The sequence below is a fragment of the Papaver somniferum genome, unplaced genomic scaffold (genome assembly GCF_003573695.1).
Source record: "Papaver somniferum cultivar HN1 unplaced genomic scaffold, ASM357369v1 unplaced-scaffold_44, whole genome shotgun sequence".
Lineage (NCBI taxonomy): Eukaryota > Viridiplantae > Streptophyta > Magnoliopsida > Ranunculales > Papaveraceae > Papaver > Papaver somniferum.
Genome location: NW_020646971.1, coordinates 128,839 through 135,066, shown reverse-complemented (window position 1 = coordinate 135,066; position 6,228 = coordinate 128,839). Strand labels below are relative to the sequence as shown.

The 6,228-nt window shown below is 39.2% G+C and overlaps 1 pseudogene; it reads left to right on the top strand.

The window, feature by feature from the left end:
• Window positions 1-846: 846 nt before the first annotated feature.
• On the top strand, window positions 847-1,626 carry LOC113342578 (annotated as a pseudogene).
• Window positions 1,627-6,228: the final 4,602 nt, after the last annotated feature.

The window sequence follows — 6,228 nt, the reverse complement described above, 5'->3', positions numbered from 1 at the left end:
ACGGCGAGCGGGTTTTGTTACCCGTCCGCTACGGGTTGGGCGGATATGGGTTTAAATGGGTTTAAACCCGCTTTATATTCAAGTATTTAGAGTAATTTCTATTCTCCTTGATTAAGTGAGAAAAAAGACCAAAACCCCCAAAATATTCATACCTAGGAAGTTCACAGATGAAGATTAAGTGTTGAATCTGTTGATTTTTCGATTGTTGTCGATTTCTGGTGAAGATTCGAAGTTGTTGTTGTCCATTTCTGGTGAAGATTTCTGGTAATTGTCGTTCGTAGGTGAAGAAGAAGAACTGAGGAGGAAGAAGAGGAGAGGCCGAACAGAGAGAAGAGTGTAGAAAGTGAATGAGGGTTATCAGTTATCCTATCTACTAGTATTAGGGTTTCATAATGGACGTCTAGGATTAGTTTTATCTAATGGTATATAATCTGCGGGTTTTTTGGATGGGTATTAGCTTAAACCAACCTCGCACCCACAGACAACGGGTTTTTTCATAACCAACCCCGCATCCACAACGGGCGAGTATGGACTAAAAACCCACGAGTTTAACGGGTACGGATGGGTTTGGGTATCGTGGACGGGTCTTGTGCAGCCCTAGATGGATCCTAGAATGACAGATATGATTGGGATAAAACTAATATTTCATAAATTTCTACACTAAAACAATATTGGGCCAGAGATCGAGACGGGCTATAGCCTAGGTTTGCCTTGCTAGGCCTGCACTAATTGAACGACAAGAAATACCCTAAACCCTAAACCTTGATTTAAATAAATGACCTAAGCCTTTGTCCAGCCTCAAAACAAAAACCCTAACAAGCATAGAGAGAACGCCGATCGATCGAGATGGGTAGAGTTATCAGAGCTCAACGTAAGGGAGCTGGATCCGTATTCAAATCCCATACTCATCATCGCAAGGGACCTGCAAAATTCAGGAGCTTGGATTTTGGTGAAAGGAATGGTTACTTGAAAGGTGTAGTTACTGAAATCATTCATGATCCAGGACGTGGTGCACCATTAGCCAGAGTTACTTTCCGTCATCCATTCAGGTACAAGCATCAGAAGGAGTTGTTCGTTGCGGCTGAGGGTATGTACACTGGTCAGTTTTTGTACTGCGGGAAGAAAGCTAGTTTGATGGTTGGTAATGTTTTGCCATTGAGATCAATTCATGAAGGAGCTGTTGTTTGCAACGTTGAGCATAAAGTGGGGGATAGAGGTACTTTAGCTAGAGCTTCCGGTGATTATGCTATTGTTATCAGTCACAACGCTGATAACGGAACCTCCAGAATCAAGCTTCCTTCTGGTGCTAAGAAGATTGTACCGAGTGGTTGCCGTGCTATGATTGGCCAAGTTGCTGGTGGAGGTAGGACTGAGAAGCCCTTGCTCAAAGCCGGAAATGCATACCACAAGTTTAAAGTGAAGAGGAACAGCTGGCCTAAGGTTCGCGGTGTGGCTATGAATCCAGTTGAGCATCCCCATGGAGGAGGTAACCATCAACATATTGGACACCCCAGTACCGTTCCTCGTAGTGCAGTTGCTGGGCAAAAGGTTGGTCAGATTGCTGCCAGGAGAACTGGTCGAAAGGGACGTGTTGCTGCTTGTGCTGCTTTTAAGTCAGATAATTAAGTTTATAATATTTTCTGAGTCACTTTTTGATAGGTATTTGTTTCTTTTTGGATTTACCTAGGTTCTTAATTAGTTTATATTGAGAGACCTACGTAGTCTCAGTAGGTTGTTTGTTTTTTTTGTTACTGCTATGAGTTTTGAATTTAAATTATTAGAGTTATAATGGAACCTCTTGCTAAAAAGAACAAAACGGTGTAAATGTGTCTTTAACATCATCACATTTAGCTAGATCATGAAGATTACGTTCTCATTCACTATTACGAGTATAATCTTATCGAAACTTTCCTGGTAGGGAAGACTAACAATGAAGAGTTGTAACAACTTTAGATCCTATAAAGGTACCAATAAAACTCCGCATAGCTGTATGAGGAGATGTCAAAACCAACCATGACAGCTGAATTTTGTTAGGATGTTCACGGGTCGCCGGACCCTACTTCTGGATCCGACCACATAGCATCGATACTGTCCCCACTTGACCACCTGTTGCAGCAGGTGTGGGGTTTTAATTTAAAAGGCCTCGGTGCTATGTAAGGAGATGCCCAAGCTTATTAGGCACCACATGTACTTCCTCTTATTCCATGTGGGACTATCCTAGCTATACATATGTGGTGTTTATCGAGCCACGTACTCCAACAATCTCCACCTTGGCGAGATTAAACCACCTCACCAATCCAATCATACTCCACCTTAGGATCGTCGTCCGTATAGCTACCCATCGAACATGATTATTGTCACTACGCGCCCTGGAACCCTACTCCACATTGAGTTAATGGGAAGGCTAGCACTAACTCCACCTTGAGCAAAACCTTGCCCACCATAGAATCCTGCTCCACCTGAGTTAATGGGGTGTGGCACTAACTCCACCTTGAGCGCCAACTCTACTTCGGGCCTTGCCTGCTCCACCTTGAGTTAATGGAAAGGCTAGCACTAACTCCACCTTGAGTAGAACCATGCCCACCATAGAATCCTGCTCCACCTGAGTTAATGGGGTGTGGCACTAACTCCACCTTGAGCGCCAACTCTACTTCGGGCCTTGCCTGCTCCACCTTGAGTTTGACTCCACTTGCGCCCTAAACCGAGTGACATACACAAACACTTATCCATTCGGACAGTAGCCCCAACCATACGCTCTGATACCAGTTGTTAGGATCTTCACGGACCGCCGGACCGTACTTATGGGCCCGACCACATAGCACCGATATTGTCCCCACTTGACCACATGTTGCAGCAGGTGTGGGGTTTTAATCTAAAAGGCCTCGGTGCTATATAAGGAGATGCCCAAGCTTATTAGGCACCACATGTACTTCCTCTTATTCCATGTGGGACTATCCTAGCTATACATATGTGGTGTTTATCGAGTGTTGGATATTTGAAGGAGATTTTGTATTGTTATTGTCTTTAAACTTGTTGGTGATTAGTTATTTGAAACAACTCACAAATTCGAAACAACTCACACTTTTTATTGGTATTGTTTTTCACTCTCTCAGATTTTCTTTTGTGTGAACTTCTTTTCTTTTCATTCATCTTTTTTTTCTTACAAACATAGTGATACAAGTGCCATATATATAGGCAGTACACAGACGACTTTAGACAACTCTAGTATTTTCTACAGATTTCATTTCTTATCTCTGACTAGTTAATCTTAGTTCACACTTACACTCTGACGAACATAACTTTCTCTAGATTTTTCCTAACTACTTTGACTGCACTTTACAGTCTCCAGAGAATTCTTTCTCTATCTTTTCTATAACCATTTTCACATTAGTTCATACTGCAAGACTTAATACAACTGACTAACTAGCTGACTCTAGATTATTCTACTAACTCTTTTACTATTTTACAACCTAGGTAATTTTAGAAAATGCATTAATTCCAACACTTCTCCTTAATGCATTTTCCCTTCTCTTCCAAGGAGCTATTTTCATCTTGCTGTTAAACTTTGTTTCTTTGTTGAAATGCCCAGGTTCTAATGCTGCAAAACCGCAGGTCTCAAATGTGGATATTGGCTTTGCTCTCCAACCTTTCTTGTGCTGAGAATATTGATTGCGATGTCTGCTACCTTCCCATACATTTCTTGACTTCTGTTGTTGATGCGGCTTTAGTGAACAAAACTGCGAGCCTTTGCGAACTTCTGCCTTCATTTTTGTATTGTGAACATAATTCCAACACATAGGAAAATTTCTATCCTTCACTTTTATTTTTGCTATGACCTGGTGCCTATTTTTCTTGTCATATATGAAGCAAAAACCATTATCAAAGTATAAAGCATACCCATTTTCTACCATCTGCCCAACACTTAGTAAATTAGATTTTAGATTGGGAACTAGAAAAACATCTTTGATTAGCCTTGTACCTTTTCTTGTTTGAATAGAAATTGTACCTTTCTCTTCAACCAAGTTGCCATTTCCTAGCCTGATTAGAGTTTTGATAAATGTGTTTATATCGCGGAAAATGCTTTCGTCACCCGTCATGTGATTGCTGCAACCACTATCTATGTACCAGGCTTCATGTTTCTCTTCTGTTGATGTTTGAGCATAAAACATGTGCTCCTCCTCCTTTTCAGTTTCATGAAAATTGGCTTGATTGTTTTTTCTAAAACGACATTCTTTTGCGAAATGTCTGTGTTGACGACAGTTATAGCATTGTGGCTTACTCTCATTAAACCAACAATCTTTCTGTAAATGATTTGTCTTCTTACAAAATCTACATGGTGGATAATCTTTCTTCCATCTTGCCTCCCTGTAGTTGTCTTCTCCTTCTTTTGAAACTTTATAACAATCTTCCCTTTCCTCTTTAGACTTTCCAGCCATTAGATTTAGTTTAGACTGAAAAACGTTTTCAATTGTTGTTTCTTGACACCTATTTAATCTCTGCTCATAGGCTTCTAAAGAACCCATAAGCTCCGTTACCTAAAGAGTTGCGATATCTTTCGATTTTTTCAATTGCAGTAACTATGAGATCATACTTATCAATGAGACTTATGAGGATTTTTTCCACCAACTTCTTATCACCAATATTTTCTCCATAGCTTTTCATTTGATTGGTAATCTCCATTACTCTTGAGTAGTAATCTTTTGCAGCTTCTGAATCTTTCATCTTAATGCTCTCTAAATCTCTTCTCAAAGATTGCAATTTTACTGATCTTACCTTTTCATTTCCTTGAAACTCATTTTTCAAAAAATCCCATGCCTCTTTTTCTTTTGTAGCTCCCATAATTCGAGGAAAAATTGTGTCATCTACTGTCATCTGAATTGTGTACAAGGCTTTGTGATCATTTCATTTCATGTTCTTCAGTTTCTTTTGTTGCTCCGGAGTGGTTGCTGTAGATTCAGTCAAGGTTATTTCGCTTTCGACAACTTCCCATAATTCTTGAGATAGGAAGTATGTCCTCATTTTAACACTCCAGAAATCATAGTTTTCTCCAAAAAACATTGGAACAACTACTGATTGACTTGAACTGTTGTTTGTCGACATGATAGCACGCGGAAACAAACGCCCGTTTCAATCGAACAAGCTATGATACCATTGTTGGATATTTGAAGGAGATTTTGTATTGTTATTGTCTTTAAACTTGTTGGTGATTAGTTATTTGAAACAACTCACAGATTCGAAACAACTCACAGAACTCACACTTGTTATTGGTATTGTTTTTCTTTCTCTCAGATTTTCTTTTCTGTGAACTTCTTTTCTTTTCATTCATCTTTTTTTTCTTACAAACATAGTGATACAAGTGCCATATATGTAGGCAGTACACATCCGGCCTTAGACAACTCTAGTATTTTCTACAGATTTCATTTCTTATCTCTGACTAGTTAATCTTAGTTCACACTTACACTCTGACCAACATAACTTTCTCTAGATTTTTCCTAACTACTTTGACTGCACTTTACAGTGTCCAGAGAATTCTTTCTCTGTCTTTTCTATAACCATTTTCACATTACTTCATACTGCAAGACTTAATACAACTGACTAACTAGCGGACTCTAGATTATTCTACTAACTCTTTTACTATTTTACAGCCTAGGTAATTTTAGAAAATGCATTAATTCCAACATCGAGCCACATACTCCAACAAATTTAACACCTGAGAGATTCCAACTGAATTCATAGAATTTGACTCGAAATATGCCTTAGTACATCCTTCTAGTTCCGGTGCGCTCTATAGAACAGCGGTATCATTCCTCTTTATATTTCCCGGCTGCAGAATCATGAACTGTGCCTAACACACATAGTTATAGTCATATCTTAACTCTTGTAATGAAGAGATGTTTTCACCAAAATAGCACTATGAGCATGCCAGGAACTAGACTCAGTAGTTCACAAATGAAGCTAGCTCCCACTGGGTATTGAGTTCAACGATCTAACTCCCCATCCCATTGACCTAGTTTTGGAAACCTATTTTGAGGCATACTCATTTTTTTTGAGGCATACTCATCCATTATATTATCTAGGGTGGGTTTATAAGGGGTGTTTAAAGGTAGCGTAATTACCTATATATCCCTAAATAATTTCAATTTGTCATAGTTCCCTTATCCTCAAAACCTAAAATTAAAAATCAAAATAAACTTTAAACATAAACATCTAGGACTCCAATTCAATAAA